Raw genomic sequence first — 12376 nt, forward strand, 5'->3', positions numbered from 1 at the left:
AAACTAGAGGGCTTCATCCAGAAGAGGCCCTATTCCAGGATCTAGAGTTATTTTGAACACTCTCCACCATACCTTGGCACTTGGCTAAGTCTACTCCATATGCTTTAATGGTTATATATGAAAATCATTTGAGCAAGATCTATGATAATTATTAGATTGTTATATTTGAAGAATCCCTGATAACTAAGTAATTTATTCCTTTCTCCAAAATGACTGCATTTATCTGCTTGGATGTCGTATAAACATTAATTTAATTTTGAGAGTAAATTAGCAAAGGATTATCTTCAGACAGCTAGAGGGCTGCATGTGTGTTTGTGTGTATATATATATATATATTTATATATATATATATGCATAAAGCATAAGAACCAGAATAAGATTTTATTTGTATTTTTTGTTATTGGTCCCCAGGAATAGAGGGTCTTATGAATTATAATTCTTATGAATTTTACCTCAAGGGAAAGTTACACAATTATGATTAAAATGTGGCATTCAGAGAGGTCTATGTTAAGCATTCCTCAGCTTTATCAGGGATACCCTGAATAGCACAGTGGCAGGAGTAATTTTTTTAAACTATGTCAGCCTGCAAGGGTTCTACCATTTACTTTTTGATATAAACAGATTCTGTCCAGCACTTACCAACAACTTGACCTACATTTTGAAGTACAACAAAAAATTTCAGTGAAAAATAGAAACCAAGAGTTCTTGATTTAAAGCTAGAAATATTTAAGACAGGGAGTGTTTATAGGTACTTCTTTCTGTTTATCATCTTAAAATAGATGCAGTACCAATGAAGGTTCTAGGATTTTATTTTGGCCCACATTTAAAATGTTCTGAGTAAATGCATGTGGTTTACTTTCGCAATGTTTACAGGCACAGTCAAATAGCATTTAATGTCTAGGGTTAACCTCAAAATATTATCTGTTTTACTGAAGTAGAGTGTCGTATCCTGAGCAGGGCAGGACAGTAGATGCATTTATTCTGTGAAATTTTTTCAAAGCCAGTTCCATGAACTCTACTGAAACTCCAGTCCTTAGTTCAGTCAGTGATAATTATTTATAGTAAATGGTATTTATTATTCTCTTATGTTTGGACTTTGGGTAGAGGACAGATACTGTTGAATACATTGAAAGGGTTTCAGGAAAATAAAGAAGGAAATTTCTTTTCCTTTTAATAATGCAGCACTTGTAGGAATGTAGGCTATATGCTTTAGGCCAATGATCAGTTATGCCTAGTTATAGACAGTGATGATTTTGTTGGGCCAATTGTCTGTTATCTCAAGAATAGGGAAATATGCCTGGGCGGAGGGCTGCTGGGGATGTTTCTCTAACCTTTCCTCAAAGTAGGAAGCTATTGGGTGTTGCCTGGTACTACCTCCAACTCTGAGGAGACCTTACTTTTTCATAAAGATATGGAGCCTTTCTTCATAGGATTCAAATTCTATTATGATGTTCTTTAGTAAAAAATTACAGAAAACCTCAGAGTGTCTGCTGGCTCAGTTGGTAGAACATGAGACTCTTGATCTTGGGGTTGTGAGTTCGAGTCTCATGTTGCATTAGGAGATTACTTAAAAAAATAACAGAAAATCTCCTTTTATGTAAGCCCTTTCTTGTTGACTAGGGACAGTTTCTCATCTTCCTCTATTCCTTTTAACTTTGAAATATATAGGGACTCTATTTTCCCTTTATTTTTTAATTAAAAAAAGATTTTATTTATTTATTTGTCAGAGAGAGAGAGAGAGAGAGAGAGATCGAGAACGCACAAGCAGGGGGAACAGCAGGCAGAGGGAGAACAGGCTCCCTGCTGAGGAAAGAGCCCCATGTAGGGCTTGATCCCAGGACCCTGGGATCCTGAACTGCTGGGATCCTAACCTGAGCCAAAAGCAGGTGCTTAGCCGACTGATTCCACCCAGGAATCCCTTTTATTTTGACTTTAAACTAGAAGGAAGTAGAGATAGAGTAACAGAAGAACAAATTTCTAAATAACAGAGAAGAAGCTTCTTTTATAAGGCTGAATTTAAAACAATCCCCTGAGTTTTTGGCTAGGGCATTTTTGGGCTGCCTGAACATATTTACCAGTCCACTTGCTATGAACAAAGTCACCAGTATGCGTTTATAGATGGATCTATTTCCTTGTTGTTTGTGTCATCAGGCCATGAGAGCTCTTTTAGCTTAGTTACTTAAAGTCAACGCACAAAAACAAATTCTCATAAAATCGTCTGGAAAAAATTAGAGAACCCATAGCTGATTAAACATCTTATTAGATTAATCTATAAGAATTTAGATACATGTAATTATACATGTTAATTTGTATAAGGATTAGTGTTTATAGCATTAAATAAATACTGACCCACCCAAGTGCAAAGCAAATCAGTTTGAGAGCAAATTAAATGTTTTTTGGAGATGTTTTCAGACATACCTCAGAATCTTCTGCTTGGTAACTTTTGCTTAAATGTGTGTATGGTGGTTATTTTATATGTCAACTCGACTGGGCTAAAGGATGCCCAGATAACTGGTAAAACATTATTTCTTATGTGTCTGTGAGGGTATGTTTTTAGAAGAGGTTAGCATTTCAGTTGGTAGGTTGAATAAAGAAGATTGCCTGCACCGAAGTGGATGTGCATCCTCTAATACATTAAAGGCTTGCATAGAACAAGCCAATAGAGGAAGGGTAAATGTGCTCTCTGCTTAAGCTGGGATATCCATCTTCTCCTAACCATGGGCATCAGCACTTCTGGTTATCAGGCCTTCAGATAGGGACTGAATTATACCACTGGCTTTCCTGGTTCTTCAGTTTGTAGATAGCAGATTATGGGTCTTCTCAACTTTCATTATTGTGTGAGCCAATTTCTATAATAAATCTCTATATCTATATCTAATCTATCTTACTAGTTCTGGTGTGTGTATGTGTGTGTGTTTTCAAGATTTTTTTTATTTATTCACGAGAGACGCAGAGAGAGAGAGAGAGAGAGAGAGAGAGATGCAGAGACACAGGCAGAGAGAGGCAGAGAGAGAAGCAGGCTCCATGCAGGGATCTGATGCAGGACTTGATCCTGGGACTCTAGGATTATGCCCTGGGCCAAAGGCAGATGCTCAACCACTGAGCCAACAGCCTTCCCTGTTTTCTGTTTTTTAGAATCCGGATATAGCACATAAGATATAAACAAAATCACTCAACCTTAAATCCTCATTTTAGGGATGTTTACTGGTTTATTTTCATTGTTTTTTTGAAAAGGTAAAGTATCTTACAGTGAAGTAAGACATACTCTGTGACTTTAGAAATTATTTATACATTTATTGGAAATATATCTAATTGAAACAACGTAAAAGTTCAACACTAAGGCATTGGTTATATAAATTAAGATGATTAATATAATATTAAGTTGTTTAATAAATATAAATATAATTAAAATAGTATTGCCAATAAATATTTACTAATACAGAAATATCTTCATAAAATATTGCTAAACTTAAAAAGTTCACTTAAAACAAATAAGCATATATATTGTAACACTCAAAAGAGGTAAATTTACATACATAAGAAAAGTTCTAGAATAGCATTATCCTATTGAAATATATTACAAGTCACAAATGCATTTAAAGTTTTCTAGTAGCCACATTAAGACAAGTGGAAAGAAATAATTGAAATTAATTTTAATAATATATATTAATGGACAAAATATATATTTTTAATAATAAATTTATTTTTTATTGGTGTTCAATTTGCCAACATACAGAATAACACCCAGTGCTCATCCCATCAAGTGCCCCCCTCAGTGCCCGTCACCCATTCACCTCCACCCCCCTCCCTCCTCCACTTCCACCACCCCTAGTTCATTTCCCAGAGTTAGGAGTCTTCATGTTCTGTCTCCCTTTCTGATATTCCCTCCCATTTCTTCTATCTTCCCTTCTATTCCCTTTCACTATTATTTATATTCCCCAAATGAATGAGAACATATAATGTTTGTCCTCCGACTGACTTATCACTCAGCATAATACCCTCCAGTTCCATCCATGTTGAAGCAAATGGTGGGTATTTGTCATTTCTAATGGCTGAGTAATATTCCATTGTATACATAAACCACATCTTCTTTATTCATTCATCTTTCGATGGACACCGAGGCTCCTTCCACAGTTTGGCTATTGTGGCCATTGCTGCTAGAAACATCGGGGTGCAGGTGTCCCGGCGTTTCATTGCATCTGTATCTTTGGGGTAAATCCCCAGCAGTGCAATTGCTGGGTCGTAGGGCAGGTCTATTTTCAATGGAACAGAATAGAGAATCCAGAAGTAGACCCTCAACTTTATGGTCAACTAATATTCGATAAAGGAGGAAACACTATCCACTGGAAGAAAGACAGTCTCTTCAATAAATGGTGCTGGGAAAACTGGACATCCACATGCAGGAGAATGAAACTAGACCGCTCTCTTGCACCATACACAAAGATAAACTCAAAATGGATGAAAGATCTAAATGTGAGACAAGATTCCATCAAAATCCTAGAGGAGAACACAGGCAACACCCTTTTTGAACTTGGCCACAGTAACTTCTTGCAAGATACATCCACGAAGGCAAAAGAAACAAAAATAAAGAACTATTGGGACTTCATCAAGATAAGAAGCTTTTGCACAGCAAAGGATACAGTCAACAAAACTAAAAGACAACCTACAGAATGGGAGAAGATATTTGCAAATGACATATCAGATAAAGGGCTAGTATCCAAGATCTATAAAGAACTTATTAAACTCAACAGCAAAGAAACAAACAATCCAATCATGAAATGGGCAAAAGACATGAAGAGAAATCTCACAGAGGAAGACATAGACATGGCCAACACACACATGAGAAAATGCTCTGCATCACTTGCCATCAGGGAAATACAAATCAAAACCACAATGAGATACCACCTCGCACCAGTGAGAATGGGGAAAATTAACAAGGCAGGAAACCACAAATGTTGGAGAGGATGCGGAGAAAAGGGAACCCTCTTACACTGTTGGTGGGAATGTGAACTGGTGCAGCCACTCTGGAAAACTGCGTGGAGGTTCCTCAAAGAGTTAATAATGGACAAAATATTAACTAACAAAATTATTAATGATATTTGATATATTTTTGTATATGAGAATATTTCACATGTTTTTGAAATTCACTGGGTATTTTACCATTAGAGCACATTTCAGTTTGGACTAGGTATATTTCACATGTTCAGTAGTGTCATGTGGCTAGTGGCTACCATCCTGAACTATGTAAAACTAGAACAACATGCATCAAAAATTAATAGTGGCTGTCTATAGATGGTAGAATTATGAATTTATCTTTTCCTTACTTATATTTTCTAGTTTTTACAATAAACATCTATTACTTTTATAATAAGGTTAAAAAATCCATGTTTAAATAAGTGTTTCATAAAGTGTGGTGAAACTCCCATTTGCTTATACCTCCAAGAAGTCCTCTAATGGAGGAAGATATAATAATCTGTGTTTACAAGACAGTTGAAGTTTATGAATTGAGACTCAAATCAGTACTATACGTAGTCAGGGGACTGTATATATGTGTGCATGTACTTACATATATGTGTGTGTGCATGTGTGTGAATGAAGATGGTGTGTGAATAGCTTTCTGTGAATCCTAACAATTCCCACAGTCATGCGTTGTGGCAATTCCCATAGGATGCATGGTGGCCCTGAGGCATGAGCAACATAGCCTTTTTTTTTTTTTAGCCTTTCATTGAGGATCATTAACCTGAAGTGATAGTCCTTAACATCAGTCAGTTCCATTTTTCTTCACTGGAGTATCTTCATATTTGTTAGCCCAGAATGACCCACTGTACTAAACACAAAATCAGGCTAGATAGTTCTTGGGTTGAGTTCTAGAGGTTAAACATGAATATTTCAGAGCAGTTGGGGCCAGTTTCCCATCAAAAGTAACCTCTTGGGAATTTGGAGTACTCAAGTATTAGCCAAGTTAGGGTCTAGTTCAATATTCCTCTGAAATGACACACTGGAATTATTCTGTCAGAGGGAGCTATGGAATGTACCCTACCACGTGATCAGAAAGCCCTGAACTGTAAACAGTGAAACTTTTAGAATGCCAAATGGAGTCATATGGAGATCAGTGACACTTTATATGCTATCGTCTTAGTGGCCTCATAACAAACACTGTATTCATTAAAATTGCACTTGAGGTACCTTGACCTATGTCAATGATGGGCTAAAATATTGGACTAAATAATTTCTAATTCATTTGGCTTTTATTATACTAAAGTTAATCATAAAAAACTCATATGGTATTAATGCCTGTGTCATAAGTCCTTTATCAAATTTCTACCCACAATTCATTATTAATTTTTCAGGAGATTCCAGATGTTCTGGGGATGGAGTTATGGCAAACATGAACTGGTTCCCCAAGGTTATGCTTAGAGCAGTTTGAGCCAATCTGACAACCTCATGTGCCTTTAAGTATAAAGCACCTGCCAAGCCACATGTGCACCAGACCTCTGGAATTCCCTGGCATTGTTTTCCTGAGCAGGAGGCTAGGGTAGTGGGGTACTCATGAAAGCACTCAGTATTTATTTCTTTCTTTTTGTTTTAAAAATAGAACATTTCTACAAAATAAGCCTCATCTCTGGTTTCCAAACCATAAAATTCTGAAGCAAGGTCTTTTAGGAAGTCACTGTATTTCTGAATGAAACTTCATCACTAAGTCCCATCATCCTTTTCTTTTTTTTTTAAATTAAATTCAATTTGCCAACATATAGTATAACACCCAGTGCTCATCCCATCAAGTGCTCTCCTTAGTGCCTGTCACCCAGTCACCCCATCCGCCCCCCACCTCTCCTTCTGCAACCCTTTATTTCCCAGAGTTATGAGTCTCTTGTGGTTTGTCTTCCTCTCTAATTTTTCCTCCACTCAGTTTCCCTCCTTTCTTTCATAGTTCCTTTCATTATTTCTTTAATATTTTATTTATTCATGAGAGAGAGAGAGAGAGAGAGAGAGACAGAGACAGAGAGACAGAGAGACAGAGAGGCTGAGGGAGAAGTGGGCTCCGTGCAGGGAGCCCAACGTGGACCCGATCCCGGGTCTCCAGGATCATACCCTGGCTGAAGGCAGCGCTAAACCGCTGAGCCACCCAGGCCACCCCGCTTTCACTATTTCTTATATTCCACATGAGTGAAACCATATGATGGTTGTCCTTCTCTGATTGACTTATTTCACTCAGCATAATACGCTCCAGTTTCCATCCATGTTGAAGCAAATGATGGATATTCATCCTTTCTGTCTCATCATCCTTTTCAACTGTTGCAACTCTCTGCAGAGAGTCTGATGATCCTTAGCAAAACCATTTTACTTAGTGAAGATACTAACGTAAAATTAAGGAGATACAATACCTTTATTTGGGCTACAGGAATTAATTGGCATTTTATAGTCCCCTCCACCCCCTTTTTTTGACTTAATGGCACAGTAGCTATGACACTTAACTGCTCTGTTCCCTGTAATAGAGAACAGGGGAATGGAAAAATTAGTCTCTCTTCTCTTCAAGTATAGTCACAGAAAACTTATAACCTATCAAGCCTAGGACTTGGAAAAGATAATTGGGTGATCCTTATGTACTAAAGATTTTGAAACTACTTCATATCAACTTAGGTAGGCCAACTGCTTTAATAAATAGGCCCCAAAGTGTATAATAGCTCAAATTATAATACAAATTCATTTCTTGCCCATGCAAGTGTTGGGTAGGGAATAGGTGGGCAGTATCCTTCCTCCACACAGTCATTCAGAAGTCCAGGACAATGGAGGCCTTGCCAATTTCAGTATGCAGATGATCCAGGTTTCCCACTAGGGGAACAGGGCAGAGAGGAAAATGCATAGGAGAATTTTATGGACTGGAATTGGACATGGCATGTAACATTTCCACTCACTTTTCATAAGTTAGTATTCATTTATATAGTCTCACCTAACTGCAAGGGAGACTAGGAAATGTAGTCCCTGGCTGGGAATCAATTTTCTTTTCTTTTTTCTTTTTTTTTTTAAATTAAGATTGTATGTACTAATTTGAGAAAGAGATAGAGAGAGTGCAAGCAGAGGGGAGAGGGAGAAGCAGGCTCCCGGCTGAGCAGAGGACCCCATCTGGGTGGGGCTGGATTCCAGGACCCCGGGATTATAACCTAAACCAAAGGGAGACACTTAACCAATTGAGCCACCCAGGTGCTCCTGGGAATCAATTTTCAAATAATCTTTACACTATGGATGAGGGGCCATAAATTTTTGTTTGACAATTAGTTAGCTATCACTGTTTAATGATCTGCCCTTTTCCTTTTGAGAAATTTAGGCAGATGAAAAATTAAAGCTAACAGATTAAAGAGAACAGATCATTTTCCCCAGGAATAGTCTTAATGATGGAACCTTCACCTCAGCTGTACACTGTCTCCATGAAACTTGAGTAGAGGAGATTGAAGAAGAAAGGAGATGGGAGGAAAGAAGGAGAGAAACACTGAAGGGAAAAGATGGAAAAGATAGTAAAAAAATATGATGAGGTGATAAGAAGATAAGATTGTACTACATTGGATATTCTTGGGGATTAAAAAGAGTTTCCAGCATTTTACATCTCTCTTATTTCTTTATTGTGCCATAAGACAATTTTAGGTAAGCTGGGCCTGGGCTCTGGGTTCTAGTAATAGTGGGTTAGTTGTTTTTATCACTACACTAATGAAAAGATAACGCATTTGCAAATGATTTGCAAACTACACAGGATTATCTGATTGTAATTATGATGGGTTTTAGCATTAGACATAATACACATTTTTAAAGGTTATATTGCTGGGCTAAATGAGAAAATCACAATTTACTGATTGCAATTCCATTTTACTAAATAATGTATTGATGTGTAAAAATTCATATAGGTAAAGACATACATCCTCATTGTGTAGCTTGATGGATTTTCACAAAATGAATGTCAAGAAACATAACATTACCAGCATCCAGAAAATCCTCCTGTGCCTATTCCTTGTCATTATACTCTCCTTCTCCAGAGATACCTTAACTTTCTATAATTCGAGTTATATAGTATGGATTTTTTGTGACACAATTTATATTGTTGCATATGGCAGTAACTTGTTAATTATATGTATATTCTCTCTCTCTCTCTATAATGTATATTCTCTCTCTCTATATATATGTATGTAATATAGTCATATATATTCAAGAGCATTTTTTTTTTGTTTCCAGTTTTCAGCTATTATGAATAACTCTGCTAGGAACATCTTTGTACATGTCCTGTTGTCTGCAGAGGTACACATTTCTATTCAGTATTTACCTAATAATGAAATTTATATCTCATTGAATAGGCAGATATTCTCTTTCAGTAGATACAGCTAAGCACGTTTTCAAAGTGGCTATAATAATTCACCTTCCCAGTAGCAGTGTATTCAAGTTCCAGTTTTTCCACATCCTAGCCAGCACTTATTGTTAATCTTCTACTTCCAGTCGCTCTGATGGATATATAATGGTTTCAGATTTTCTGGTGATTAATGAACTCAAGAGCCCTTTCCTATGTTTATTAGTCATTTGGGTAACTTCTTTTGTGAAGTGCCTGCTTATGTCTTTTGTCAATTAAAAAAATGTTACTGTTTTTTTTTAAACAGTAAAAAAATGTTTTTCTTATTGCTTTGTAGGAATATGTCATCTGTTCTGGGTATGAGACCTTGGACAGATGTCTACATGCACATATCTTCTTTCATTATTTGGTTCATTCTTTTAAATAGGTCTTTAAATATACAAAAATTACTAATTCCACCATCATTTTCTTTAAGAATAATGCCTTTTTGTGTAATGTTTAGGAAATCTTAGGGTGCCTGGGTGGCTCAGTTGGTTAAGCATCTGATTCTTGATTTTGGCTCAGGTCTTGATCTCAGAGTTGTGCAATTGAGCCCCATGTCAGGCTCTGCACTGGGCGTGGAGCCTGCTTAAGATTCTCTCTCTCTCTCTCCTTCTGCTCATGTATACTCTCTCTCTACTGAAAAAAATCATATTACTTTAATAATGTATAGAGTATACTTTTTTTTAAAGGACTTTCATTGTGCCACCTTTCATATGTAAATACACAATCAAATTAGAATTGATGTTTTAATATAGTATGAGGAAAGTTCAAGCTTAATGTATTTTGAGTCAACTGGATATCCAATTGACCTAACATTATATATTGAAAAGACTCTTTTTTCAACACTTGTAGTAGTGCCGTGTTGTCTTGCTCAGATTCCCGTTTACCAGGTGGTGCATCCATGCTGTCAGATGCTGTGTCAACAGTTCATGGCTGATCCTCAGATAACTGATCCTTTCTTAAAAAAAGATTTTATTTATTTATTCATGAGAGACACACAGAAAAAGGCAGAGATATAGGCAGAGGGAGAAACAGGTTCCCTGCAGGGAGCCTGATGCAGGACTGGATCCAGGACCCTGGGATTACAACCTGAGCCAAAAGCAGATGCTCAACCACTGAGCCACCTGGGGGGGGGGGGGGGGCCCAACTGGTCGTCTTTTAATGGGAACCATCTACCCCTGGCAGTTACATCTCCACTGAGGATGTTCCTGAGCCAGTGAATGATGAATGTAGGAGCATAAAAGCCTGGCTTTTTTCCTTGGGAAGGGTTAACCTGTGTTGGGTTTATGCTTCTGAGCCTCATCCTGTGGATTAAACTATAGCTAGCTTTCATCAAAGACTGCACCTTTGCGTGGCTCCTTCTCCTTTCCTAATTCTGCCTAATTCTCTCCCCATAGAATTTTTTTTCCGAAGGGCATTGTCTCAATAAATTATGTATACTACAAACCCGGAACGAGACAAAGGCAGAATCGAAGCCCGGCACAGGCAGTGGACGCGGTCCCACCGAGAGCTGAAGATGGCAGTGAACGTACACTCAACGTCCTTCACCAGTGATAACCTAAGTCAACATGATATGCTGGCCTGGATCAATGAGTCTCTGCAGCTGAATCTGACAAAGATTGAACAGTTGTGCTCAGGGGCTGCCTATTGTCAGCTTATGGACATGCTATTCCCTGGCTCCATTGCCTTGAAGAAAGTGAAATTCCAGGCTAAACTAGAGCGTGAATACATCCAGAACTTCAAAATACTACAAGCAGGTTTTAAGAGAATGGGTGTTGGCAAAATAATTCCTGTTGACAAATTAGTAAAAGGAAGTTTCAGGACAATTTTGAATTTGTTCAGTGGTTCAATAAATTTTTTGATGCAAACTATGATGGAAAAGACTATGACCCTGTAGCTGCCAAACAAGGTCAGGAAACTGCAGTGGCTCCCTCCCTTGTTGCTCCAGCTCTGAACAAACCGTAGAAAACTCTCAGCTCTAGCAGTGCAGCTCCACAGAGGCCTATTGCAACACACAGAACTACTGCAACCCCTAAGGCTGGCCCGGGTGTGGTGCAAAAGAATCCTGGTGTGGGCAACGGGGATGATGAAGCAGCTGAATTGAGGCAGCAAGTCAATGTATTGAAACTTACCGTCGAAGACTTGGAGAAAGAGAGAGATTTCTACTTTGGAAAGCTAAGAAACATTGAATTGATTTGCCAGGAGAAAGAAGGGGAAAACAACCCTGTATTGCAGAGGATCGTGGACATTCTCTATTCCACAGATAAGGGCTTTGTGATATCTGATGAAGGGGGCCCACAGGAGGAACAAGAAGAGTATTAACAGCCTGGACCAGCAGAGCAACATCTGAATTCTTCACTCCAAATCATGTGCTTAACTGTAAAATATCCCCTTTTATTATTCTTAGAGGACTCACTGGTTTCTTTTCATGAGCAAACAGTACCTCTTCTTAAAGTGCACTTTGCAGAAGTTTCACCCCTTTTCCAATGAGTTTGAGATATGAGCTTTTACCCTGTAGCAGAGCAGTATTAACATCTAGTTGGGTCACCTGGGGAACAGAGAGGCCGACCATGGGGCTCACTGTGTGGATGCTGGTAACACTCACTGCTGGAGAAGGTGATTTTATGTCATACACTGAGGTGGAGTCCTCAGTAGAGAAATGTAAAGACTGATTTGAATTTCAAGCTAATGTGAAATCTTGGCAGAGAACGTTTTAATAAATAAATGCCTTAAGAGTATTTTAAAAAAATAAATAAATTATGTATACTACAAACCCTATTTCAGGCTCTGTTTCTAGGGAACTTAACCTAATACCTTTGTTTCTAGAAGTGGGACGTACACTCTAAGAATGGGATCCCAGGTTGGATCATTTTCTGTCAGTATAATAGAAATGCCTCATCATCAGTTACAATAATCTATTATGATATGTGGTAGAAGTACAACTGTTGAAACTTCTACCTGTGGTGAATGGGAATGTGTATAGGGGAAGAATTTGCACTGGCT

The 12376-nt window shown here is 37.9% G+C and overlaps 1 pseudogene; it reads left to right on the plus strand.

Annotated features, from left to right (window-relative positions):
- Positions 1 to 10889: 10889 nt before the first annotated feature.
- On the plus strand, positions 10890 to 11879 carry LOC112933769 (microtubule-associated protein RP/EB family member 1 pseudogene; annotated as a pseudogene).
- Positions 11880 to 12376: the final 497 nt, after the last annotated feature.

This window comes from Vulpes vulpes, chromosome 4 (assembly GCF_048418805.1).
Source record: "Vulpes vulpes isolate BD-2025 chromosome 4, VulVul3, whole genome shotgun sequence".
In the NCBI taxonomy this organism is placed as follows: domain Eukaryota; kingdom Metazoa; phylum Chordata; class Mammalia; order Carnivora; family Canidae; genus Vulpes; species Vulpes vulpes.